The sequence below is a fragment of the Doryrhamphus excisus genome, unplaced genomic scaffold, assembly GCF_030265055.1.
Source record: "Doryrhamphus excisus isolate RoL2022-K1 unplaced genomic scaffold, RoL_Dexc_1.0 HiC_scaffold_24, whole genome shotgun sequence".
Taxonomy (NCBI): Eukaryota; Metazoa; Chordata; class Actinopteri; order Syngnathiformes; family Syngnathidae; genus Doryrhamphus; species Doryrhamphus excisus.
In genome coordinates this window covers 1086991-1113805 of record NW_026652242.1, presented here as the reverse complement: position 1 = coordinate 1113805, position 26815 = coordinate 1086991, and the positions used below count along the sequence as shown (strand labels likewise).

Sequence of the window (26815 nt, the reverse complement as noted above, 5' to 3'; positions counted from 1 at the left end):
CCAAATATCTTTTGGACAAAAAGAGTTCATGGTCAGACAAGACAAAGGTTGAGCCTGTCACCTCAACATGAAACGTTTGATCTGAGTGTCCGGGATTCAAGTCCCTGTTCAGGTACCAGGTCTGAGGTCCACTTGCAAACGCCTCCGTTTTGCCCTCAAAATACGAGGGCAACAGGACAATCCCTTGGTACTTTATGGAAACTACATGAGTAGCCTGGCTTTTAACTGGAACTGGAAAGACTTGTGGCCCTGCACACAAACCAAGTATCTTCTGATCAGCTGATCCTTGACATCAGCTGTCACAGACATTGGCGTCGTTTGGGGACCTCATCCTGATCCATGGTTACCACTGATTTGTAGAGTAAATCAATAAGTCATCATATTCTTACTGTTAAGGAAGACACAGTCCAAACACTCGATTGCTGCAGGGCAAGTCGGTTCCACCAAGACTTTATACCATGGAACCCTTTGTTTTGGATGACTGGCACCTTCTGGCATAACAATGGAGGCATTGCAAACCAGGACACCAACTTTACTCTTTGATGAGCGCAAAGTATTTTGGGGTACAATCCAAGGGTCTTGTGCTCTCCAACAGGAGTTGAGATGAAACGTATTCAAATAGACAAACTGCATTGGCCACTCATTCAGAATTTCTCGGTTTGCCAATTTCAGACTGTGTGACAAAGACTCAAGTCCAACTCCATTGACAGGGAAGGTGAGGTCCTTCAGAAAAGACGGTATTGCCATTCTTTCCAGACACAACATAAGCAAAAGGCTTGTCTTTCGAGACGGACTTGAACTAGCGACCTAAGGATGCCAGCTAGAACCACTACAGTCTTCCGCTCTTCCAACTGACCTATGGAAGGTCTTGTTGTTTTGGGGTGAGTGAGTACAGCCGGGCGTTCGACGATGTCTCATTGAGGTTCTCTAATGCGCTGTGGCTGGGAATGCCACTATGGACAGGATTTGGATTAGATAATCAAGTATTGTGGTGGAGAGTCTGAGGTGGAAAGTCTCAGGTGGAGACTTTCTGATCGAATTCAGAGGTCATCAGTTGGTCCCGAAAACTGTCTGGGCACTTTTTTCACGATGAAAGGTATGAAAACAGCCCTGCTGCATTGGCCAGGAATCAGATCCGGGATCGCGGATCGATCGTGGATTCATTTCCGGTCCCAACATCTCTTCTACAAAAGGCAAAGAACTCCCAGGAGACTGCGGACATTGATCCCACAACAAGACAAGACAAGGTGCTAGACAGGACAATGCTAGACAGGACTGGGTTTAGGGTGATACCTATAGCTGTATTTGGCCTCGATATCGGGATTGGGGCCCGGATTAGTGTTCGGTACTTGGGAACATTTAATCACAAAAAAGAAAAGTGCTTTTTGAGAATGCGGGCATTGATCCCGCTACCTCTCACATGCTAAGCAAGCGCGCTACCCTGCTGATGCATTGTTGGCAGAGAAGGTCCAGTCTCATTCCTATTTTGGTTCCTTTGCTGGAGTACGTCAACGCGACACAGTCTCTGCCTTTCTGACTGCAGCCACGATGCAGTCCCTGGTGCTCTAGTGGCGGATTTGGGTTGGTCCTTGGTCGAACAGTTCGGGTAATCTTGAAGCGCTATCTGTGAACTGCTGTCATCCTGAGGCGACTGAATAAAACATCAATAAATGATGGACTTGAGTTTCTGGTAAGTACTACACAACAAGATAAGGTGCTGGACTGGAGAAGGCAGTTAGGACTGGGTTTAGGGTTAGGCCTAAGGCTGTATTTGGCATAGAAATTGGTATTGGGGCTCAGATTATTGTTTGGTACATGGGAACAATAAATCACGGACTGGGTTTCTTCACTATTACATGACAAGAGACTGGTCTAGAGAACACGGCCAGGATTAGGTTTGGGGTATTTGTCTGATGCTGATGGATAGATCCTGAAATCAATTTTGTCATCTCTTCTACAAAAAACAGATTTTGGAAAAGGATTCCTTGGCGAATGCGGGTATCAATTCTGTAGGGTTACGATTCGGGTAGAGCAAACCCGTCTCACTAGAACAAGACCTCTCTCAATCTTTTTCTCCAAGTGCTCAGCTGTGTTGTACAATCTGACAGTCCTTTGATGCCAAGTCATTCCAGTCGTGGATAATGGACCTGACCAGGAAAATGCCAGCTGTGGGATTTCAACCAGTGATACAACTAATTTAACTAATTGATGTCCCTGCGAGAACAGCCACCTACATTCAGTGGACACTCAGCAGAGGAGGGGAAAAGATAGTTGGTCAAATTACAAGCCTAGCAAAGAGGGGCTTGTTTGTTCAATTCCTGCAGTCCTCTTCTGGTATTTCCATGACTCTGGTTTTCATACTTTTCATCCGAGGTCATGTTGAAGTACAAAGAATGTTTTCCGGAGAAACGCAAGACCCCAGGATAGGTCTGCTTTGTACACTTCTCAGCAGCGGTCATGTTGAAAAGCACCCCTGGTTTACGCCACTTCAAGATGCAAGAAGCTGTCAGAAGTGGGATTTGAACCCACGCCTCATTAGAGACTGCAACCTGAATGCAGCGCCTTCGACCGCTCGGCCATCCTGACCCTCCATGTCTTGCTCCTTCTGTCCCCTGAGAAACTAGGTCAGTTGTGGACTTGATCAAACATCAGGATGGCCACATCAATAAAAACAGAGCAAAAAATCATATATAGAGCAGAAAAAGGCCCGGTTAGCTCAGTCGGTAAAGCATGAGACTCTTAATCTCATGGTAGTTGGTTGGAGCCCCACATTGGGCGATTCAGCACTTTTATTGATACATCTGAAAGATATCTTTCATGTTGAAAATTGTTCAACATGCAGAAAACATTTCATTCCAAATACACAAAAACAAGTCTTTTGACCAAAGGCCTGGGGGCTCACTTCGTAGGGCATCAGACTTTTAATCTGAGGGTCAAGAGTTCAAGTCCCTTCAGAGATCAAGCACATATCCTTGTTCCCATTTGTCACCTTGATTTTTTGTAAAAGAAGGACTTGGAAGGCCATGTTTCCACCCAGTTTCGAACTGGGGACCTTTTGCGTGTGAGGCAAACGTGACAACCACTATACTATGGAAACCCAAAGGAAGGGGCTCTTAAGGGGACTGGCGAAGTCACAAAGCAGTTGCCAAACAATGAAACATGACGATGTGTCCAAAGTGGGGGCAGATTGACAATTGTCCAAATTGACAAAGATTTCTCCTTTGTAGGGAAAATTGTTCCAGAAATAATGGGCTTTTCTTCAACAAAACAAGACATCACAATCACGGCTTGAAAGAAACACCTTAGCCACCCTCGGGCTCACCTTGATATCTCTGTGGACTCAACTTGTGCCCTTGGAGTCAATGGTTTGGCTTGTAACCTCCTCTAACCTTGTCTGGGTGCATATAAGTACTAGCATAGAAGTGTTTCAAATGTACTTCTTCCCTGAGATCATATTTCTCCTCTCTTGTAGAGAAGTATTGGATGACATTTTTAGCTAATTGCTTATTTTTAGCCTTATGCATTGAGTTTCTGGTAAGTACTACACAACAAGATAAGGTGCTTGACTGGAGAAGGCAGTTAGGACTGGGTCTAGGGTTAGACCTAAGGCTTTTTTGGCATAGAAATCGGGACTTGGGATCAGATTAGTGTTTGGTACTTGGGAACAATAAATCACGGACTGGGTTTATTCACGATTGCATTACAAGAGACTCGTCTAGAGAACACGGCCAGGTGGACTCAACGTGTGCCCTTGAGGTCACTGGTTTGTCTTGTAACCTCATCTCTGGCCTTTTAAAGAATGAAGCCAGCCAATAAGCCTTTTCAAACTGTTTGCCAAGTCGCAACATGAACAGGGATTGTGCTGAATCCCAGGCTTGAATCAGGGACCTTCAGAACGTCAGTCTAACACTCTCCCAAGTGAGTATTTCAGCTTTTAAGGTGGCGTTCTGCTTTTTCAGTCATTTGCTAAAAGTGGGGGCAGTGGGAAGCTGTGTCTGTGCCACGTATGTTGCTGTGTACCTGGTCCAGTGTGTTCTCAACTTGGGTTGGAATGTCCCCATGCTGGTAACGGGTGGGGAATACAGTCCGTTGATGAGGATACAGAAAAGGTACAGAAAATGGATGGTTTTCATTGGTTGACGTCCCCAGATATATAGTATAGTGGACAGTGTCACCCCCTGTCACGTGGAAAACTGGTGCACAATTCCCAGACATGGAGTTCCTGTTTTGTATGTCACAATGTGACATATAACCTTCAGTAGGGTTACGATTCGGGTAGAGCAAACCCGAAGACCTCTCTCAATCTTTTTCTCCAAGTGCTCAGCTGTGTTGTACAATCTGACAGTCCTTTGCTGCCAAGTCATTCCAGTCGTGGATAATGGACCTGACCAGGAAAATGCCAGCTGTGGGATTTCAACCAGTGATACAACTAATTTAACTAATTGATGTCCCTGTGAGAACAGCCACCTACATTCAGTGGACACTCAGCAGAGGAGGGGAAAAGATAGTTGGTCAAATTACAAGACTAGCAAAGAGGGGCTTGTTTGTTCAATTCCCGCAGTCCTCTTCTGGTATTTCCATGAATCTGGTTTTCATACTTTTCATCCGAGGTCATGTTGAAGTACAAAGAGTGTTTTCCGGAGAAACGCAAGACCCCAGGATGCAATAGGTCTGCTTTGTACACTTTTCAGCAGCGGTCATGTTGAAAAGCACCCCTGGTTTACTGGGTGACGCCACTTCAAGATGCAAGAAGCTGTCAGAAGTGGGATTCGAACCCACGCCTCATTAGAGACTGCAACCTGAATGCAGCGCCTTCGACCGCTCGGCCATCCTGACCCTCCAGGTTTTGCTCCTTCTCTCCCCTGAGAAACTAGGTCAGTTGTGGAATTGATCAAACATCAGGATGGCCACATCAATAAAAACAGAACAAAAAATGATATCTAGAGCAGAAAAAGGCCCGGTTAGCTCAGTCAGTAGAGCATGAGACTCTTAATCTCATGGTAGTTGGTTGGAGCCCCACATTGGGTGATTCAGCACTTTTACATCTGAAAGATATCTTTCATGTTGAAAATTGTTCAACATGCAGAAAACATTTCATTCCAAATACACAAAAACAAGTCCTTTGACCAAAGGCATGGGGGCTCACTTCGAAGGGCATCAGACTTTAAATCTGAGTGTCAAGAGTTCAAGTCCCTTCAGAGATCAAGCACATGTCCTTGTTCCTATTTGTCACCTTAACTTTTTTTTGTAAAAGAAGGACTTGAATGGCCATGTTTCCACCCAGTTTCGAACTGGGGACCTTATGCGTGTTAGGCAAACGTGATAACCGCTACACTATGGAAACCTGATGGAAGGGGCTTTTAAGGGGACTGAGCTCAATTTTATTCCACACATTAAAAATGTTACAAAAACAGGATTTTATTTTTCATTTAAAGAATACAGCCAGAGTCCGCCCGTTCCTCTCTCGGGCAAATAGAGAGATGCTGATGCATGCTTTTATTTCCAGTCGTATTGACTATTGCAATGCCCTGCTTTCTGGTCTTCCTAAAAGAAACATCACAAGTCTACAACTTTTACAGAACAACTTTTGCTGCACGTGTGCTGACGAGGACCAGAAGGCAGGCGCATATTACACCGCTTCTAAAATCACTGCATTGGCTCCCTGTATGTTTCAGGATCCATTTGAAGGTTCTCTTAATGGTTTTTAAATGCCTTGGGGGTTGTGGGCCTTCTTATTTTTTCTGAATTTCTTTTACGTTATGAACCCTCGCGGTCCATCAGGTCCTCCAACACCGACCTGTTATGTATTCCCAGCCCATCAGTCATCCGGGAAATATGGATTGTGTGTCCAAACTGGGGATGGATGCTCGTGTATACACCTTCAGACATCAAGCACATATCCTTGTTCCCATTTGTCATCTTGATTTTTTTGTAAAAGGAGGTCTTGAAAGGCCATGTTTCCACCCAGTTTTGAACAGGGGACCTTTTGCGTGTGAGGCAAACGTGATAACCACTACACTATGGAAACCTGAAGGATGGGGCTTTTAAGGGGACTGGTGAAGTCACAAAGCAGTTGCCAAACAATGAAACATGACGATGTGTCCAAAGTGGGGGCAGATTGACAATTGTCCAAATGGACAAAGATGTCTCCTTTGTAGAGAAAATTGTTCCAGAAATAATGGGCTTTTCTTCAACAAAACAAGACATCACAATCGCGGCTTGAAAGAAACACCTTAGCCACCCTCGGGGTCACTTTGATATCTTGGTGGACTCAACTTGTGCCCTTGGAGTCAATGGTTTGTAACCTCCTCTAACATTGTCTGGATGGCTGGATGTCTGGCCTTTTGAAGAATGAAGCTAAGGTCCTTTCAGCCAGCCAATAAGCCTTTTCAAACTATTTGCCAAGTCACAACATAAACAGGGATTTTTCTGAAAACCGGTCTTGAACCAGGGACCTTTAGAACTTCAGTCTAACGTTCTCCCAAGTGAGTATTTCAGCTTCTAAGGTGGTGTTCTGCTTTTTCAGTCGTGGGTAAAAGTGGGGGCAGGGTGAAGCTGTGTCTGTGCCACGTGTGTTGCTGTGTACCTGGTCCAGTGTGTTCTCAACTTGGGTTGGAATGTCCCCATGCCGGTAACGGGTGGGGAATACAGTCCGTTGATGAGGATAAGAGCTACAGAAAAATGGAAGGATTTCACTGGTTGAAGTCTCCAGCTACCATAAAAACGGTCATAGGCCACAAGCCTGTTCTGAATTCCGCTTTGGCCAATCGACACTACATCAACTCAGCAGCAGTCCTTGTTAGTATAGTGGCCAGTATCTCTGCCTGTCACATGGAAGATTACGCGGTTCGATTCCCAGACGTGGAGTTCCTGTTTTGTGTGTCACGTTGAACCTTGAGCAGGGTTGCGGTTGCAACAACCAGTCCGGGAGAACAAGACCTCTATTCATCTTCTTCTCCAAGTGCTCAGCTGTGTTGTACAATCTGACAGTCCTTTGCTACCAAATCATTCCAGTCGTGGATAATGGAGCTGACAAGGAAAATGACAGCTGTGGGATTTCAACCAGTGGCTCCTGAGCGAAAGGAGCCTTAATCTGGTGCTTCAGACCACTCATCCACCCAACCCAAAACGGTGCCCTGATCAGGAAAAAACTGTGACCTTGTGAGGTTCGCTGACAACGGAGGACACTGAAATGGAGCCGCACAAAGGAGGGTACCTGCACTGTTTACGTGTCCGTCGACCAGGTAGACCGGGATTCGATTGGCGGACTTGGAATTGTTTTCATGTGCAGTGACAGCAGTTCACAGACAGCGCTGAAAGATGACCCGAACCGTTCGACCGAGGACCAAGACAAATCCTATCTCCAGTCAAAACCTAACCAAATGTCAGTTCCCTGACCGGTGTTAGGGTTAAACCCAAAACATTATCACTAACTGTGAAAGAAGACACAAAGACGTGAGATATAGGCTTGCAAGGAGAGTGATCAGAGACTGTTCAGTAACATTCATCCAACCTACTCTGAAAAACAGTCTATGCTCTCCTTCTTTTATTAAAGTTTAGGTGTGCCCTATTACATAGGTCTCAATCGTCTAAGGGAGGGGGAACAGTTCACACGGTTGAGACTGGTTTCAACATCAAGCATATTTTGAGAAAGCAAAGACAGATAGGAGACATCAAGCTTATTTTGAGAAAGCAGAATGTCTCAAGGAGACATCCTGTTATTGAGTGTCTAAAGGAATGTGATGAGTTATGCAAACGTGTGATCTATGTGCATGTAATAGTAACTTGGATAATATGAAGCAAGCTTATTGAATTTGATTACATGATATATACAGCTTTATTCCAACTACCGGGAATCGAACAACGGCCGCGGTGGTGAGAGCACCAAGTCCCAGCCACTAGACAACCAGGGACTGCATCATGTCTGCACTCTGAAAGGCAGAGACTGTGTCGCTTTGACGTACTCCAGCAAAGGAACCAAAATAGTTCTGAGACTGGACCTTCTCTGCCAACACTGCATCAGCAGGGGAATTAGCTCAAATGGTAGAGCGCTCGCATTCTCCATGAACTCCTTTGTTTTTTGATGAAATGTTCCCAAGTAGCGAATACTAATCCGGGCCCCAATCCCGATATCTAGGCCAAATACAGCCATAGGTATCACCCTAAACTGGATTCAGAGTCCAGAGTGCTAACCATTACACCATGGAACCCTTTGTTTTGGATGTGACTGGCACCTTCTGGCGTAACAATGGAGGCTTTGCAAACCAGGACAACAACTTTACTCTCTGATGAGCGCAAAGTATTTTCGGGTACAATCCAGGGGTCTTGTGCTCTCATGGAAATGGCTGTTCTTTTCCAACAGGAGTTGAGATGAAACGTATTCAAATAGACACTCAAATGATCACTCAATCAGAATTACTCCGTTTGCCAATTTCAGACTGCGTGACAAAGACTCAAGTCCAACTCCATTGACAGGGAAGCGGAGGTCCTTCAGACAAGACGGTATTGCCATTCTTTGCTGGCAGACATAACACAAGAAACAGCTTGTCCTTCGAGCCGGACTTGAACCAGCGACCTAGGGATGCCAGCTTGAACCACTACAGTCCTCCGCTCTTCCAACTGAGCTATCGAAGGTCTTGTTGCTTTGGTGCGAATGAGTACAGCCAAGCGTTTGACAGCGTCTTCACTGTGTACTGCTTTCCTTTCCTGAGACGCCGGATCCAGAATCTCTTCGAAGCCGTCCGGAAGTCCTTCTCCATGGCTTCTCCAAACTCCTCCCATGTCAGAGTTTTTGGCTCAGCGAATGCCAAAGCCGCGGACCGCTTGGCCTGTCGGTTCCTGTCAGCTGAAGTCCCATGAGCCAAAAAGGCCCAATAGAACTCCTTCAGCTTGACGGCATCCCTCACCAACGGTATCCACCAACGGGTTCTAGGATTACCGCCACGACAGGCCCTGACCACCTTAGGGCCACTGCCGCCTCGACAATGGAGGCACAGAACATCCCTGCCTCCCTCTGGATCTTGCAGGTCACTGGGAAGATATTTGGCTCGAAGGACCATTTGGTCCCGAACATGAAACTTTTGATCTGAGTGTCCCGGATTCAAGTCCCTGTTCAGGTGACCAGGTCTGAGGTCCTCTTGCAAACGCCTCCTTTGCCCTCAAAATACAAGGACAACACCTTGGTACTTTATGGAAACTACATGAGGAGCCAGGCTTTTAACTGGAACTGGAAAGACTTGCGGCCCCGCACTGTCAGAAGTGGGATTTGAACCCACGCCTCATTAGAGACTGCAACCTGAATGCAGCGCCTTCGACCGCTCGTCCATCCTGACCCTCCAGGTCTTGCTCCTTCTGTTCCCTGAGAAACTAGGTCAGCTGTGGAATTGATCAAACATCAGGATGGCCACATCAATAAAAACAGAACAAAAAATGATATCTAGAGCAGCAAAAGGCCTGATTAGCTCAGTCGGTAGAGCATGAGACTCTTAATCTCATGGTCGTGGGTTCGAGCCCCATATTGGGCGATTCACCACTTTTATTGATACATCTGAAAGATATCTTTCCTGTTGAAAACTGTTCAACATGCAGAAAACATTTCATTCCAAATACACAAAAACAAGTCTTTTGACCAAAGGCCTGGGGGCTCACTTCGTAGGGCATCAGACTTTAAATCTGAGTGTCAAGAGTTCAAGTCCCTTCAGAGATCAAGCACAAGTCCTTGTTCCTATTTGTCACCTTAACTTTTTTTGTAAAAGAAGGACTTGAATGGCCATGTTTCCACCCAGTTTCGAACTGGGGACCTTTTGCGTGTTAGACAAACGTGATAACCGCTACACTATTGTTAGGGTTAAACCCAAAACATTATCACCCACTGTGAAAGAAGACACAAAGACGTGAGATATAGGCTTGCAAGGAGAGTGATCAGAGACTGTTCAGTAACATTCATCCAACCTACTCTGAAAACAGTCTCTGCTCTCCTTCTTTTTATTAATTAGAGTTTAGGTGTGCCCTATTACATAGGTCTCAATCGTCTAAGGGAGGGGGAACAGTTCACACGGTTGAGACTGGTTTCAACATCAAGCATATTTTGAGAAAGCAAAGACAGATAGGAGACATCAAGCTTATTTTGAGAAAGCAGAATGTCTCAAGGAGACATCCTGTTATTGAGTGTCTAAAGGAATGTGATGAGTTGTGCAAACGTGTGATCTATGTGCATGTAATAGTAACTTAGATAATATGAAGTAAGCTTATTGAATGTGCTTTATTCCAACAATATGTGTTTCAAAAACATTGTGCATTTGGACATTTGCGGGGCTAAGAAAACAGACCACATTAGCAAAACAAAAGAGGTTCGGGTCTAACATTTAAGGGAAGCGCTCTACTATCTGAGGTAATTCCCCTGCTGCTGCAATGTTGGCAGAGAAGGTCCAGTCACAGAACTATTTTGGTTCCTTTGCTGGAGTACGTCAAAGTGACACTGTCTCTGCCTTGCTGAGTGCAGACATAAGGCAGTTCCTGGTGGTCTAGTGGCTAGGATTCGGCGTTCTCACCGCCGTGGCCCGGGTTCGATTCCCGGTCAGGGAATTGACATTTGGGTAGGTTTTGACTGGAGATAGGATTTGTCTTCGGCCTCGGTCGAATGGTCGGGGTCATCTTGAAGCACAAACCGTTGTCATCCTGAAGCGACTGACAACAGAAATATAAACAAAACATGGACACACAATGGACAACACAATAAGACAAGGTCCTCGACTGAGAATGCTGTCAGGACACATGCTGTCACATTAGGGTGAGACAGAGCATTTGTCGGATGCTCAGGGATAGATCCTTGTTAGAATAAAATGTAGATAGAATGAATATAGCATCAGTTATCACCCTTATATCCATTTGCTTAGACAATAGAAAGAGTGTTTGAATGTGCTGAAGAAGAAATGTTCCTGTGACCCTGATCAGAGACCCCCAGCAACCCCCAGGTCCTGGATGTGCCTGGATGCGCCAACCGCAACCCTGCAGATGTTCACGTTTATCCTGCAAGAACGTGTCAAGATAAGAACTCATAAAACAATAAAAGTAATACACACACATACACACACATACACATAGAGAAACAAATACAGCTCGTGCAACTGCCACCACTAGAGTTGCATGACCATGTAGTAGGGACCCCCAAAAGAGAATAAATAAAGAGGAGTTTGAACTGCATACTCAGTGGAGCGGCATGTCACTGGGTATGTGGTTTCACTCTCCTCGCTGCGAGTAACTTTGAATATTGTTGTCTGTCTCTTCTGTATTTCTGCATTTAAGTGTTTTTACAAGTGTCACAGGAGTTTGAACCTGACAACCCACTGACTCACAACGACCTTGCACATCTACACGTGTCAGGGTTCAACATATTGGCCTCTCATGTTACATGGTGTGACTAGGGATGTGGAGTCAGTACTTCAGTCTACGCATTGAACGTCTGCAGCAACTGCACTAAGCCACTTGCTGCCGCTGCCTTTGCTCAGAATGAAGTCACAAGAGTGCCATACAGACTGACTCCTTGAGATAACCAGAGTCCTGTCTCTGAATTTGGACACAGGTCAAGTGGCTGGGCTTGTTGTGGGCGACCTGATGAGACCACCACTCAGCATGTGGCATGTGCGAGAGACTAGTCCGGGCGGGACCGGTGCAACTCATACTTACCTGGCAGGGGAGATACCATGATCAAGAAGGTGGTTCACCCAGGGCGAGGCTCAGCCATTGCACATGGGTTGAGCTGACCTCTGCGAATTCCCCAAATGCGTGAATCTCGACTGCATAATTTGTGGTAGTGGGGGACTGCGTTCGCGCTCTCCCCTTATCCCGTGTTTAAAACAAGAGGCAGGTGCAGCACCGCGCCAAGCTCCTTGGCTTGCGAGTGCAGCCAGACCGTGCAAGAAACGACCAGCCCAGCACTACCAATGCTTGCTGGAAAGGTCTGCCCGTCCACGGGAGACAACCAACCAGCCGTGAGGCCGATCTGCTCTCAGTCAGGAAACCTCAATGAGAAACGGCAACAAGACAGAGAAAGAGCGTCGGCAACCATTTCGATTGATCTGAGTCTAAAGTTCAAGGTTTGCTCGCAGGCAAATTTGAAGCAGCGAGAATGAGCAATCCGCACCTCTGAGTAAGAGTTCATGGTTCTCACCCAAAAAACGATAGCTTGTAGCCGTAATCGTGTTGTTGTTTGTATTCTGTGTTTTGTCTGAGTCACGGCTGGTGTGTGTTGCTTTTTGCTGTTTTCTTGCCTGAAAGGACTTCTCGCTCAGCCAAAGCAAAGCCAGGTAAAAACGTAATCATTTGTACCTTTGTTGGAATAGTTGCATCTTGTGCCTGTAGTGACACTGCCTGCAGTGATGGTTATTTCACCACCACCACCTGCTCATACCCCATTGGAGCAGCAGCAACCACCTCCTGTGTCAAAAAACTCAAACAAAAACCATGTCTGTGCTGTGGCCAACCAAAATGAAAATATCAAGTGGATGGGACATCAACCACGACGTTCATCAACAAGGCCCTGTCAGATAATCTTATTGCTGCAGAAGGTCTGGCAGACCCGAAGATGCCATTTAAAGATTTCAGTCAAACAGACTTCTTCCAGCGAGAGGTGGATGAGACAAGAAAGAGGGTGGAGGAAAAACAGCAGAAGAAGAGAAAGAGGGAGGAATCTCCTCCACCCCCTGTCCGAAAGTGCCTCTGCAGGATGCAGCTGAAGCAGGGCCGGAAAAGCCCCCGCATCCACACTGGCTTCAGAGAAGTACATCTACTGTCCTGCCAAAGTGTTCTCCATCTATAGAGAGCACAGGATGGGAAAAGAGATGAGCTGGAGGGAGTTCCAGGCCTCTCCGTTTTATGAAAAGGAGAAACAAAGGCGGCAAAATAAATGAACAATGTGTATATTCTTTATTCATAACTGCTTACATGTAGATTTTTTTTATTATGATTGAGAGTGTTCTTGAGTGTGGCAACCTGATAAATAAATATTCTTCGTGACATTGCATTGATTTTGTATTTTATTTCAAGCACTGCTATCAATATAAGCCTGATATGAATAGTTTGCAATTATATAGGGATTAATTGGAAAAAAATAATATTGTGGAGAAGAAAACTGTGACTTGACTGCTGGCTTAGACGGGATTCAAATACCTGACTTCATTTCTCCAAAGTCTCTCTGCTTGTCTGACATCTGTCTCGCATCCTGATTGGCTGGCAGCAAATGTCAACAACACAAGCGCGGCCCGGCCAACGCTCTGACCAATTGCACAGAGACTACATCAGCATCACTGCAGTAAGGTTTCAATAAGTTTCTACTTCTGACAGAAATGTGCAAATACTCAAGTGCTGTCCACCTTAACTGTCAGGTGGTCCGTTCTCTTACGTTTCAGGTGTCATTCTGAGTTCTACCCTTTTGCAGGAAAAAGAGCCTTTGTACTTTTTCACATGAACTCTAAAGAAAGGTACAAGCTGATATACACTGCATTGGCTGGGAATTGGACCCGGGCCTCCCTCTTGGCAAGCGAGAATTCTACCACTGAACCACCAATGCCACATGGGTTTGTGCTGTCGGAGAAAAGTGGCTGAGCCTATGCAAAGTGGCGCTGAATGACAAAACATCACAATGTCATACTCTTTGGATTCAAGCACCTTCTGGCGTAACGGGATCCACAACAATCATGTCAGGTGTGGATGCACCGTAGACTCGTTTTTGAAGGGCAAGTGACAAAAAGAGGTACGTGGCTCAAAATTCAGCTGCCAAAGTTTCACGGACCAAGCACCCAGGTACTGCTGGGATTTGAACCCAGGATCTCCTGTTTATTAGACAGGCACTTTCACCAGCTAAGCCATAGTGCCAGCTGAGCATGTCAACCTGGCAATGCTGCCTTTACTCTTCTAGACAGTAACTGCTTGCAACGTTGAGACAACGCCATTTGTCGTGTGTCATTCGGTCAGCAGGTGGGGAATCCCGTATATATTTGGCACCGATACAAAGGGTTTACCTATTGGGAAGAATGTAAGGGCTCTCCAAAAGAGTCCAACATAAGTGTCACACGAGGGTCTGGAAATGGTCCCTGGGACTGACACAAATAACTAGGTTGTTAATCTGGACTAACATAACATAATACCCACATGGGAAACAAAACGCAGAGTGTGTGAATGCCTTTTAAAAAGTGGCCTCTGGAGGGTCAGGGTGGCCGAGTGGTCGAAGGCACTGCCTTCAGATTGCAGTCTCGAATGAGGCGTGGGTTCGAATCCCACTAGTGACAGCTTCTTGCATCTTGAAGTGGCTTCACCCTTCATTCTAGAGTGGCCGAGGCTGTTACTCCTGGGCAGTAAACCAGGGGTGCTTTTCAAAATGTCTGCTGCTGAAAAGTGTACAAAGAAGACCTTTCTCCTTTCTCCATTTCTCCTGAAAACAGGCTTTGTATCTCAACATGACCTCTGATAAAAAAAGTATGGAAATACCAGTAGAGGACTGCTGGAATTGGAACCAATGAGCCCCTCTTTGCTAGGCATGTAATTTGACCAACTAAAGCATCGTGCCTGTGAAGCATGCAAACTTGACTTGAATGGTGCCTTTAGTAGAAAAGGAAATCCTGTGCATCTGGCATGGACACAAAAACAGTTCACCAATGGGGAAACATGTTCATACAAGGGAGGGAGACCAAAGTGTCAATTGTCACCAGCGAAACACCCTCGAGAGGTAAACAAAACAGCATGTCAAAGCAGAGCGTCAACAATCCTCTCAGTCACCAAGACTGCAAGGAGCAGATCAATGGGGGCAGTGGACCCCATTATCCTCTACCCAAAATTTAGACCACGAGTGCAGAGAATGCGGACCGTGAAGGAACAACAAAAGCCCCCGTCGACAACACCCTGCCCCTCATAACCCCCCGGCCCCATAACTAACAGCGCAGAACCCAGTGAACTGCGAAACACCCCCATCAAGGCAACCAACCGACCAGGTAAAGGTAAAGAAAACAGCATGGCACAGAGAATGCGGTCTGTTAAGGATGAGTTAGTCGATTTTAGCTGAAAACATTTGATGCAATGGTGTCCTGTGGTCGATTAGCTCAGTTGGTCAGAGCGTGGTGCTAATAAAGCCACAGTCATGGGTTCATTGGAGGAAGGAAAGAAATCGGGGCACAAACACCAGTCATGTTCTCGGTCGGTAACCTATCACTCACGTCGGGTCCACCGCACCACTACCAGAGGTCAGCCCTGAGGAGCGACCAGAAGAAGGCATCCACCAGTAAGGTAGAATTACACTAAGAGGTATTAATGCCGGGTTGTACAAATCGGGAACCTGTGGACATAAATTTACCGTTCGCCACTGTGCTGCTGAATATAAGCTTACCTTTGACATCTGTAACCTCGGGGTGCGCGAATGGCCTACAATTAGCCAATAAAACAAAGGATTCCTTGTAGAATTTAGGCAATCGATCCCGCTACCTCTCACATGCAAAGCAAGCGCTATACCATTTGAGCTAATTCCCCTGCTTTTCCTGAATTGGCAGAGAAGGTCCAGTCTCAGAACTATATTGGTTCTTGAATTAACTCAGAGCAAATGACTACTGGATCGTGGGAGGGAGCAAAGCAGTGGCTCAACATATTTGACAGTGCATCCCATGCCAGAAAGCTCGAGGAGCCACAGAGGAACAAAAGATGGCTGACTTACCTCAAGACCACATTGAGCCTTCTCCACCAATTACCTATGGTGGCATGGATTGTTTTGGCCCCTTTCACACAAAACAAGGGCGTGAAGAACAAAAACAGTACAGTCTACTATTCACTTGTCTATGTTCTGGAGGTGTTCACATAGAGATGCTGGAGGACTTGACCACTGACTCATTCATAAATGCCCCAAGATGCTTCATTGCCATCAGAGGTGCTGTTTGGCACATCCGATCAGATCAGGGAACATACTTAGTTTGAACTAAAAATGAAATGGAAAAGTCTCTAAAGGAAATAAACACAGAAAGAGTAACAGAATACCTGGCAGACAAGCAATGCAACTTTGTTATAAATGCAAGCCATATGGGAGGTGTTTGGGAGCGCCAGATCAGAACCATCAAAAGCGTGCTCATTTCAGTCCTAGCAAACAGTGCTGGCAGGTTGAGTGACAGTTCCTTGAGAACCTTTCTTTAGGAAGCCATGTCTGTTGTGAATAATCACCCTCTTACTGTGGACAATGTAAACAGCCCATGTGTCTGGAACCGCTGACACCTAACCACCTGATTACCATGTAGTCATTTATTCCCATGCCACCACGTGTTTCCAAAATGGCACTGCGGACGGCTGCCTTGGTGTGTTGGTCCTCCAGCACCTGGACTCCGCAGGAACCTATGCTAGGATCCTGTTTGTGGACTTCAGCTCCGCCTTCAACACCATCCTCCCAACTCTGCTCCAGGAGAAGTTCTCCCAGCTGTGCGTGCCTGACTCCACCTGCAGGTGGATTACAGACTTCCTGTCTGACAGGAAACAGTGCGTGAAGCTGGGGAAACACATCTCAGATACAAAAACCGTCAGCACCTGATCCCCCCAGGGCTGCGTTCTTTCTCCTTTGCTCTTCTCCCTGTACACAAACAGTTGCACCTCCAGTCACCAGTCTGTCAAGCTCCCGAAGTCTGCGGACGACACCACCCTCATCGGACTCATCTCTGACGGCGACAAGTTTGCCTACAGGTGAGAGGTTGACCATCTGGTGACTTGGTGCAACCTGAACAACCTGGAGCTCAACGCCCTAAAAACAGTGGTGATGGTTGTGGACAACAGGAAGAACTCAGCCTCTCCTGTCCCCATCACCCTCTGTGAGTCTACGATTGACATTGTGGAGTCCTTCTGCATCCTGGGTACCATCATCTCCCAGGACCTCCAGTGGGAGCCGAACATCAGCTCCCTCATCAAGAAGGCACAGCAGAGGATGTACTTCCTACGTTCCTATGGCAGCTGAAGAAATTCATCCTGCCAAAGACAATGTTGGTGCACTTCTACAGCTCCATCATTGAGTCCATCCTCACCTCCTGCAATCTCCCGTCCCTCCAGGATCTGTACGCCTCCAGGACCCTAAGGCGTGCAGAAAAGGATTGTGGCCAATCCTTCTCAACCCGGACACAGTCTCTTTGAGAGGAGGCTGCGGCCCATCAGGACCAAAACCTCACGCCACAAGAACAGTTTCTTCCCGTCTGCTGTCAGCCTCATCAACAAGTCCCGGAACCCCCCCCCCCCCCCCCCCCCCCCCCCCGACACTGTTCACACCCCACCTCTGCCTCATCCTGCCACTTTGACACTCTATATGCGTTAAATTAACGCTCAGTTTGGACTCTTAGGAAAAACAATCAGACTGCAGTTCCGGAACAACAAACAAAAAACAGACCGTGTACATATATTTATACTGTATATTTTGTATTTTCATTTTTTAATAGATGTGTCTGCACCTACTTCACCAAAACAAATCCCCAGTCGAGGTCAGCAGGCCCCGTCTCCACTGTAAACAGTGTGGACTGGGCAATGCTTCCCTTTTCGGAGGGTCCGGACGGTTTGCCAGAACCCCTTCGAGGCCGACCAAAAGTCGTGCTCCATGGCCTCACCGAATTCCTCCCACATCCGAGTTTTTGCCTCGACAACCGCCAAAGCCGTGAACCGTTTGGCCTGACAGTACCTGTCAGCTGCTTCCGGAGTCCCACAAGCCATCAATGCTCGATAGGACTCCTTCTTCAGCTTGATGGCGGCCCTGACCTCTGGTGTCCACCATCGGGTTCGGGGCCTGCCGCCACGACTGGCATCGACCGCCTTGCGGCCGCAGCTCCGCTCAGCCAACTCAGCAATGGAGGCACGGAATATGGCCCATTCGGACTCAATATCCCGGTCCTCCCCCGGGATGCAGGCGAAGCTCTGCCAGAGGTGAGAGTTGAAGACTCGACGAACGGGAGACTCTGCCAGACGTTCCCAGCACACCCTCACTACTCGTTTGGGTCTACCAGGTCTGTCCAGCATCCTCCCCCGCCATCTAATCCAACTCATCACCAGGTGGTGATCAGTTGACAGCTCAGCCCCTCTCTTCACCCGCCTGTCCAGAACATGCGGACGCAGGTCTGATGACAAGACTGCAAAGTCGATCATAGACCTGCAGCCAAGGGTGTCCTGGTGCCAAGTGCACTTATGGACATCCCAGAATTTCTAGGCGCAGCCAAGGTGTTGAGGGAATCTGTTTCAGGGGCCTTAGAATCTCATCGCTGCTATTTGCAGATGACGTGGTTCTTATGGCCTCTACGGGCTGTGACCTTCAGCGCTTACTGGGACGGTTTGCATCTGAGTGCGAAGCGTCTGGGATGAGACTCAGTACCTCCAAATCAGAGGCCGTGGTTCTCAGTCGTAAAAGGGTGGAGTGCTCCCTCCGGGTTGGGAATGAGGTCCTACCCCAGGTGGAGGAGTTTAGGTATCTTAGGTATGGTCACGAGTGAGGGACAGTGGGAGCGTGAGGTCGACAGACGGATCGGCGCAGCCTCGGCAGTAATGCGGTCGCTGTAACGGACCGTCGTGGTTAAAAAAGCTTTCAATTTACCGGTCGATCTACGTATGTTCCCACCCTCACCTATGGTCATGAGCTTTGGGTCATGACCGAAAGAATGACATCTCGGATACAGGCGGCTGAAATGAGTTTCCTCCGTAGGGTAGCTGGACTCACCCTAAGACATAGGGTGAGGAGCTCAGTCATCCGGGAGGGCTCAGAGTAGAGCCGCTTCTCCTTCACATCGAGAGGAGTCAGTTGAGGTTGCTCGGGCATCTAGGCCGGATGCCTCCCGGACGCCTCCCTGGTGAGGTGTTCCGGGCATACCCAGCCGGGAAAAGGCCCCGGGGCAGACCTAGGACACGCTGGAGGGATTATGTCTCACAGCTGGCCTGGGAACACCTTGGTGTCCTCCCGGTGGAGATGGAGGAGGTTGCCGGGGACCGGGAAATCTGGGCTTCCCTACTAAGACTGCTGCCCCCCGCGACCTGGACCTGGATAAGCGGAGGAAAATGGATGGATGGATGGATGGACTTGTATACTAAAATGAGATGGAGATAATTGCAATATTTGTCGGAATAGTTCTGGAACAAATGGTGGAAGGAGTATCTGACCAACACTGCTCTGAGACAAAGATGGCATACGCCAAGAAGAAACATGCAAGTTGGAGATGTGGTGATCGTCAAAGAGGAGGAGATTCCCCGAAACGAATGGAAACTGGCTGGGATTTTTCAAGTCCATAAGAGTGACAATGGACTAGTGAGGACAGTTACGGTGTTTCACGATGCTTCAATGTCCCGCAATGGCGTGTGAATGCACTCAAGAGCAATAAATGCATCGAGAACAGCAGTAAAGGAAGCGTGAACTCTTTACTGGACCAGGTCAGCTAAGTAACAAAGACCATACATCTGCAAGCTCTTCAAAGGACACGTAAAGAGTACAGCCATAGCAGAGGATGGTTTCGATCCATCGACCTCTGGGTTATGGGCCCAGCACGCTACCGCTGCGCCACTCTGCTGCTGACATCTGTACAAGTACCCAGCTTTGTGCGGCTCCTTTTGAGTGTCCTCTGTTGTCAGTGAACCTCACAAGGTCACAGTTTTTTTTCCTGATCAGGGCACCGTTTTAGGTTGGGTGGATGAGTGATCGAAAGCGCCAGATTAAGGTTCCTTACGCTCAGGAGGCACTGGTTGAAATCCCACGGCTGGCATTTTCCTGGTCAGCTCCATTATCCACGACTGGAATGATTTGGCAGCAAAAGACTGTCAGATTGTACAAGACACCTGAACACCTTGAGAAGAAGATTAAGAGAGGTTTTGTTCTAATGAGAAGGGTTTGTTTGTTGACATTGTGACATACAAAAGAGGTACTCCCCGTCGGGGAATCAAACCCCAGTCTCCCGCGAGCAGGCCTTTTTCTGCTTAACCTGGCCTTTTTGATCAAATCCACAGCTGACCGAGTTTCTCGGGGAACACAAGAAGCGAGAGGTTCAGTCATCACTGGGAACTTTGAAAGTGTAGTCACCTTAAGTAAGGTCTGCTTTGGTGAACTTCAGAGGCATCATGACCAGTCTGCATCAAAACATTATCAGGTTTCTGGCATTGATTCTTAATTCAGTTGCCATCCCTGATCGATGGTAATGGTAATGGTAATCATGCCCGCGTGGCAGGCGAGTCTCTTTACTTGTCTGACGTCAGTGTCGCATCCTGATTGGCTGGCAGCAAATGTCAACAAACTGCAAAGTGGCGCTGAATGACAAAACATCACAATCACAACACACACACGGGATGCCAGGGGAGGCCGAGTACTAACAGAGCTGAGCGAGAGGGCATAAGAAAAAAATTTGTGACCTTGTGGTGGTTACCCGACAGCACCAAGGATATGGTGCGCGTCTGATGCGTAATGCATGCCAGGTGATGTTCATCTAGCGAGCGGACATTCTTGTGGGGGACAAGCTCAACAGTAGGAATGTTGAGAGAACTGACGAGTCCGCTATCAATGAAGTTCTCGTCCGCCCCAGAGTCAATTAATGCTGTGGTAGGAGAAGCTTGCCCCGCCCAGGATATCGTAGCTTCCACCTGAAGTCGGCCCACCAAAGCGGATGACGCAGCCGGTGTGGTTGGAGCGGGCAGTGCCAGCAGCTGGGGAATATCCCTGGTGGAGGAAGAGCGTTGGCGTGCTGGGCGAACTGGACAGCGGGAAATTGTGTGTAGGACTCCCACAGTACAGGCACAGCCACAGGCGTGGACGGTGACTCCTCTCCGCTGACGAAAGGCGACTGGCTCCCAGTTGCATGGGGACAACACTCCCGACGTCATCAGACGGCGCTCCACTGCTGGAGCAGGGAGGGAGGAGTGGTGCCGGAAGAGCCCCAGGAGGAGGGATTTGGAGCCGACGTGTGGGTCGGAGAGGCTCCGCCCTCTGCTGTGTGCTGCGCTCCCGCAGCCGGTTGTCGAGTCGATTGGATAGCGACAGAGAGCGGCTGGAATGACAAGGCGCTGCGGAGCGCATATTGGGCGAGTGTTAGAATAAAATGTAGATAGAGGTATTATTTTGTTAGTTATCACCCTTATATCCATTTGCTTAGACAATAGAAAGTGTTTGAATGTGCTGAAGAAGGAATGTTCCCGTGACCCTAATCAGAGACCCTCAGCGACCCCCAGGTCCTGGAGGTGCTTGGATGCACCAACAGCGACTCTGCAGATGCTCATGTTAATCCTGCAAGAATGTGTTAAGATAAGAACTCATAAAACATTAAAAGTAATTGCTCTCACCTACACACACACATAGACAAACAAATACAGCTCGTGCAACTGCCTTCTCCCCCCCCCCTTAGAGTTTCACGACCGTGTAGTAGGGACCCCCGAAAGAGAATAAAAGAAGAGGAGTGTGAACTGCATATTCAGAGTGGAGCGGCATGTCACTGGGTATGTGGTTTCACTCTCCTCTCCTGTCTCTTCTGTATTTCTGTATTTAAGTGTTTTTACAAGTGTCACAGGAGTTTGAACCTGACACTTACTCTACAAATCAGTGGTAACCGTGGATCAGGATGAGGTCCCCAAACGACGCCAATGTCTGTGACAGCTGATGTTAAGGATCAGCTGATCAGAAGATACTTGGTTTGTGTGCGGGGCCACAAGTCTTTCCAGTTCCAGTTAAAAGCCAGGCTCCTCATGTAGTTTCCACAAAGTACCAAGGGATTGTCCTGTTGCCCTCGTATTTTGAGGGCAAAAAGGAGGCGTTTGCAAGTGGACCTCAGACCTGGTCACCTGAACAGGGACTTGAATCCCGGACACTCAGATCAAACGTTTCATGTTCAGGTGACCGGCTCAACCTTTGTCGTGTCTGACCATGAACTCTTTTTGTCCAGAAGATATTTGGATTGTCCATGCGGGTAGTTTAAGACCTCAGTCCATCTTGGGGGTGGACATTTCGGGACTGGGGCCTCTTCATCTCTGCAAGCCCTCGGTGGAATTGTCGGGGTCACCTTGATGCGCTACTTGAGAACAATAAATCACGTACTGGGTTTCTTCACTATTCCATGATAAGAGACCAATCTAGAGAACGCGGCCAGGATTAGGTTTGGTGTATTTGTCTGACGCTGGGGGATAGATCCTGGACTCATTTCCGATCCCACATCTCTTTTACAAAATACAAAGTATTCCTTGGAGAATGCAGGTATCGACTCTGCTACTTCTCGCATGCTAAGCAAGCACTTTACCATTTGAGGTAATTCCCCTGGTTTGGGGTATTTGTGGGATGCTAAGGGGTACATCCAATCCCGACATCTCTTCTACAAAAGGCAAAGAGCTCCTTGGAGACTGCGGGCATTGATCCCACAACAAGACAAGACAAGGTGCTAGAGGGGAGAATGCAGTTAGGACTGGGTTTAGGTTAGGACTGGGTTTAGGGTGATACCGATGGCTGTGTTTGGCCTAGATATCAGGATTGGGGCCCGGATTAGTATTCGCTACTTGGGAACATTTCATCAAAAAAACAAAAGAGTTTATGGAGAATGCGGGCATTGATCCCGCTACCTCTCACATGCTAAGCGAGCGCTCTACCATTTGAGCTAATTCCCCTGCGGATGCAGCGTTGGCAGAGACGGTCCAGTCTCAGAACTATTTTGGTTCCTTTGCTGGAGTACGTCAAAGCGACACAGTCTCTACCTATCAGAGTGCAGCCATGATGCAGTCCCTGGTGGTCTAGTGGCTGGGACTTGGTGCTCTCACCGCCGCGGCCGTTGTTTTATTCCCGGTCAGGGAACTGACATTTGGTTAGGTTTTGAGTGGAGATAGGATTTGTCTTAGTCCTCGGTTTTTTCCTGATCAGGGCACCGTTTTGGGTTGTGTGGATGAGTGGTCTAAAGAACCAGATTAAGGCTCCTTTCGCTCAGGAGCCACTGGTTGAAATCCCACAGCTGTCATTTTCCTGGTCAGGTCCATTATCCACGACTGGAATGATTTGGTAGCAAAGGACTGTCAGATTGTACAACACAGCTGAGCACTTGGAGAAGAAGATGGATAGAGGTCTTGTTCTCCCGGACTGGTTGTTGCAACCGCAACCCTGCTCAAGGTTCAACGTGACATACAAAAAAGGAACTCCCCGTCTGGGAATCAAACCGCGCAATCTTCCATGTGACAGGCGGAGATACTGGCCACTATACTAACAAGGACTGCTGATGTCGTGTCGATTGGCCAAAGCGGGATTCAGAACAGGCTTGTGGCCCATGACCGTTTTTATGGTAGCTGGAGACTTCAACCAGTGAAATCCTTCCCATTTTCTGTAGCTCTTATCCTCATCAACGGACTGTATTCCCCACCCGTTACCAGCATGGGGACATTCCAACCCAAGATGAGAACACACTGGACCAGGTACACAGCAACATACGTGGCACAGACACAGCTTCACCCTGCCCCCGCTTTTACCCCCGACTGAAAAAGCAGAACACCACCTAAGAAGCTGAAATACTCACTTTGGAGAACGTTAGACTGAAGTTCTAAAGGTCCCTGGTTCAAGCCCGGTTTTCAGAACAATCCCTATTTATTTTGTGACTTGGCAAATAGTTTGAAAATGCTTATTGGCTGGCTGAAAGGACCTTAACTTCATTCTTCAAAAGGCCAGACATCCAGCCATCCAGACAAGGTTAGAGGAGGTTACACTTAATCCAAATTCTGTCAATAGTGGCATTCTCAGCCACAACCTCAATGAGACGCCGTAGAACGCTCGGCCGTACTCACTAGCCTCAGAACAGCAAGACCTTCGATAGCTCAGTTGGAAGAGCGGCGTACTGAAGTGGTTCAAGCTGGCATCCTTATGTAGCTGGTTCAAGTCTGGCTCGAAGGACAATCCCTTTGCTCATGTTATGTCTGCCAGGAAAAAATGGCAATACCGTCTTGTCTGAAGGACCTCCGCTTCCCTGTCGATGGAGTTGGACTTGAGTCTTTGTCACGCAGTCTGAAATTGGCAAACTGAGAAATTCTGATAGAGTGATCAATGCAGTTTGTCTATTTGAATACATTTCATCTCAACTCCTGTTGGAAAAGGACAGCCATTTCCGTGAGAGCACAAGACCCCTGGATTGTACCCAAAAATACTTTGTGCTCATCAAAGAGGAAAGTTGGTGTCCTGGTTTGCAAAGCCTCCATTGTTACGCCAGAAGGTGCCAGTCACATCCAAAACAAAGGGTTCCATGGTGTAATGGTTAGCACTCTGGACTCTGAATCCTGTGATCCAAGTTCAAGTCTTGGTGGAACCTCCTTGCCTTGCAGCAATGGAGTGTTTGGACTGTGTCTTCCTTTAACAGTAAGAGTATGATGACTTATTGACTTACTCTACAAATCAGTGGTAACTGTGGATCAGGATGAGGTCCCCAAACGACGCCAATGTCTGTGACAGCTGATGTCAAGGATCAGCTGATCAGAAGATACTTGGTTTGTGTGCGGGGCCACAAGTCTTTCCAGTTCCAGTTAAAAGCCAGGCTCCTCATATCGTAGTTTCCATAGAGTACCAAGGGATTGTCCTGTTGCCCTCGTATATTGAGGGCAAAAAGGAGGCGTTTGCAAGTGGACCTCAGACCTGGTCACCTGAACAGGGACTTGAATCCCGGACACTCAGATCAAAAGTTTCATGTTCGGGTGACCGGCTCAACCTTTTTTCGTGTCTGGCCATGAACTCTTTTTGTCCAGAAGATATTTGGCTTGTCCATGTGGGTAGTTTAAGACCTCTGTCCATCTTGGAGGTGGACATTTCGGGACCAGGGCCACTTCATCTCTGCAAGGACAAGTATAGTATGCCAGAAGATTTCTCTGCCAATGCTGCAACAGCAGGGGAATTAGCTCAAATGGTAGAGCGCTCGCTTTGCATGTGAGAGGTAGTGGGATCAATGCCCGCATTCTCCAAAACCTCTTTTGTTTTTTTGTGATTAAATGTTCCCAAGTACCAAACACTAATCCGGGCCCCAATCCCAATATCTAGGCCAAGTACAGCCATAGGTATCACCCTAAACCCAGTCCTAACTGCATTCTCCTGTCTAGCACCTTGTCTTGTCTTGTTTGGGATCAATGCCCACAGTCTCCAAGGTGTTCTTCACCTTTTTTAGAAGAGATGTTGGGATTGGATCTACCCCTTAGCATCCGACAAATACCCCAAACCAGGGGAATTACCTCAAATGGTAAAGTGCTTGCTTAGCATGCGAGATGCAGCAGAATCGATACCCGCATTCTCCAAGGAATCCTTTGTATTTTGTAAAAGAGATGTGGCATCGGAAATGAGTCCAGGATCTATCCATCAGCGTCAGACAAATACCCCAAACGTCATCCTGGCCGCGTTCTCTAGACCAGTCTCTTGAAGAAACCGAGGTGAAGAAACCGAGTCAGTGAGTTATTGTTCCCAAATAGCGCTTCAAGATGACCCCAACCATTCCACCGAGGCCGAAGACAAATCCTCTCTCCAGTAAAAACCTATCCAAATGTCAATTCCCTGACCGGGAATCGAAAACCGGGCAGTGGCGGTGAGAGCACCGAACCCTAGCCACTAGACCACCAGTTATTTTGTAAAACAGGGAATAGAAAGCCCATGTTTCCACCCAGTTTTAAACAGGGGGCCTTATGCGTGTGAGGCAAACGGGATAACCACTAATTTATGGAAACCCGGAGTGGAGGAGGGGGGGGGGGGTTAAGAGTACTGGCGAAACTCAGAAAGCAGTGGCCAAACAATGAAACATGATGATGTGTCCAAAGTGGGGGCAGATTGACAATTGTCCAAATGGACCAAGATCTCTCCTTTGTAGGGAGAATTGTAGTTCACATAAGATGTTCCAGAAATAATGGGCTTTTCTTCAACAAAATGTTTTTGAATCAGAAATCTTGTTGTGTTGAAGAAATTCCCATCCTTTCTAATGGCATGTGTAGTACACATGTGACATGTACTACAATGCGCCCTACAAAGGCAAAACCCTTGTGATTTTGGAAATTTGGGCTAACAAAACAGACCACATTAGCAGGACAAAAGAGGTTGTCTTGACATTTCAATGAAATCGTCTATGTGTTGGGGAAGAGATCTGACCCCCACTGGAGGAGTTCAAGGTACCTTGGCATCTTGTTCTTGGCATCTAACATGACAGTTTACCAGTTGATCTACGTTGGATGCTCCACTGGTCCGCCACAGTGATGTGGGAGCTGAACCCAAAGGCAGAGCTCTGGTCCGATGGTCCTGAGCTTTGAGTCAGCACGGAAAAGATAAGATCGTGGGTAAAAGCAGCTGAAATGACTTTGTTTTGTGGTGCGGCTGGACTTTCTCTTAGACGTGGGGGGTGGGGGGGGGGGGGGGCTGTGTCATCCGCGAGGAAATTGGACAAAAGCCACTGCAGAAATTTCATGTCAGTGTGAAGAATGTAGAAAGGAGCCATGCAAAAAGGGAAACAATCGCGAGTTATATTACACCGAAGTTGTTGCTATTATGAGCCATGCATTCATGTACTCTTAGACTATTCTTAAACCGAAGAAGTGCATCAGGGGGCATCCGGATTTGAACCGGAGACCTCTTGATCTGCAGTCAAATGCTCTACCACTGAGCTATACCCCCTCAAACACACCAAACATGGTTACACGATGGGAACTAAGTTCTGCATATGCACTAAACCAGCACACATCCTCATCGTGACTGGGAGAATTGAACCAACAAAGGTTGACTTCTTGATGGGTCATCGAGGTTTAAAAGGTTTACTTAAACAAGTTATTCCTTGTGCACTAGTTTCAGCCACACATTGGGCGGTTCAGCACTTTT

The 26815-nt window shown here is 47.5% G+C and overlaps 13 non-coding genes across 13 annotated transcripts; 4 read left to right on the top strand and 9 right to left on the bottom strand.

The window, feature by feature from the left end:
- Nucleotides 1-2504: 2504 nt before the first annotated feature.
- trnal-cag (transfer RNA leucine (anticodon CAG)) lies at nt 2505-2586 on the bottom strand. Its single transcript has one exon. It is a non-coding gene; the product is annotated as a tRNA-Leu (tRNA).
- Nucleotides 2587-3024: 438 nt separating this feature from the next.
- trnav-cac (transfer RNA valine (anticodon CAC)) lies at nt 3025-3097 on the bottom strand. Its single transcript has one exon. It is a non-coding gene; the product is annotated as a tRNA-Val (tRNA).
- A 1657-nt stretch (nt 3098-4754) lies between these two features.
- trnal-cag (transfer RNA leucine (anticodon CAG)) lies at nt 4755-4836 on the bottom strand. Its single transcript has one exon. It is a non-coding gene; the product is annotated as a tRNA-Leu (tRNA).
- Nucleotides 4837-5271: 435 nt separating this feature from the next.
- trnav-aac (transfer RNA valine (anticodon AAC)) lies at nt 5272-5344 on the bottom strand. The gene has a single exon. It is a non-coding gene; the product is annotated as a tRNA-Val (tRNA).
- A 611-nt stretch (nt 5345-5955) lies between these two features.
- Nucleotides 5956-6028, bottom strand: trnav-cac (transfer RNA valine (anticodon CAC)). Its single transcript has one exon. It is a non-coding gene; the product is annotated as a tRNA-Val (tRNA).
- A 2519-nt stretch (nt 6029-8547) lies between these two features.
- On the bottom strand, nt 8548-8634 carry trnay-gua (transfer RNA tyrosine (anticodon GUA)). Its single transcript is given in 2 exon segments — nt 8548-8583; nt 8598-8634. It is a non-coding gene; the product is annotated as a tRNA-Tyr (tRNA).
- A 616-nt stretch (nt 8635-9250) lies between these two features.
- trnal-cag (transfer RNA leucine (anticodon CAG)) lies at nt 9251-9332 on the bottom strand. Its single transcript has one exon. It is a non-coding gene; the product is annotated as a tRNA-Leu (tRNA).
- Nucleotides 9333-9451: 119 nt separating this feature from the next.
- trnak-cuu (transfer RNA lysine (anticodon CUU)) lies at nt 9452-9524 on the top strand. The gene has a single exon. It is a non-coding gene; the product is annotated as a tRNA-Lys (tRNA).
- Nucleotides 9525-10512: 988 nt separating this feature from the next.
- On the top strand, nt 10513-10584 carry trnae-cuc (transfer RNA glutamic acid (anticodon CUC)). The gene has a single exon. It is a non-coding gene; the product is annotated as a tRNA-Glu (tRNA).
- A 1093-nt stretch (nt 10585-11677) lies between these two features.
- LOC131111108 (U1 spliceosomal RNA) lies at nt 11678-11841 on the top strand. Its single transcript, XR_009121106.1, has one exon. It is a non-coding gene; the product is annotated as a U1 spliceosomal RNA (small nuclear RNA).
- Nucleotides 11842-19475: 7634 nt separating this feature from the next.
- trnam-cau (transfer RNA methionine (anticodon CAU)) lies at nt 19476-19547 on the bottom strand. The gene has a single exon. It is a non-coding gene; the product is annotated as a tRNA-Met (tRNA).
- Nucleotides 19548-24215: 4668 nt separating this feature from the next.
- On the top strand, nt 24216-24287 carry trnaq-cug (transfer RNA glutamine (anticodon CUG)). Its single transcript has one exon. It is a non-coding gene; the product is annotated as a tRNA-Gln (tRNA).
- A 2255-nt stretch (nt 24288-26542) lies between these two features.
- trnac-gca (transfer RNA cysteine (anticodon GCA)) lies at nt 26543-26614 on the bottom strand. Its single transcript has one exon. It is a non-coding gene; the product is annotated as a tRNA-Cys (tRNA).
- Between the last annotated feature and the right edge of the window lie 201 nt (nt 26615-26815).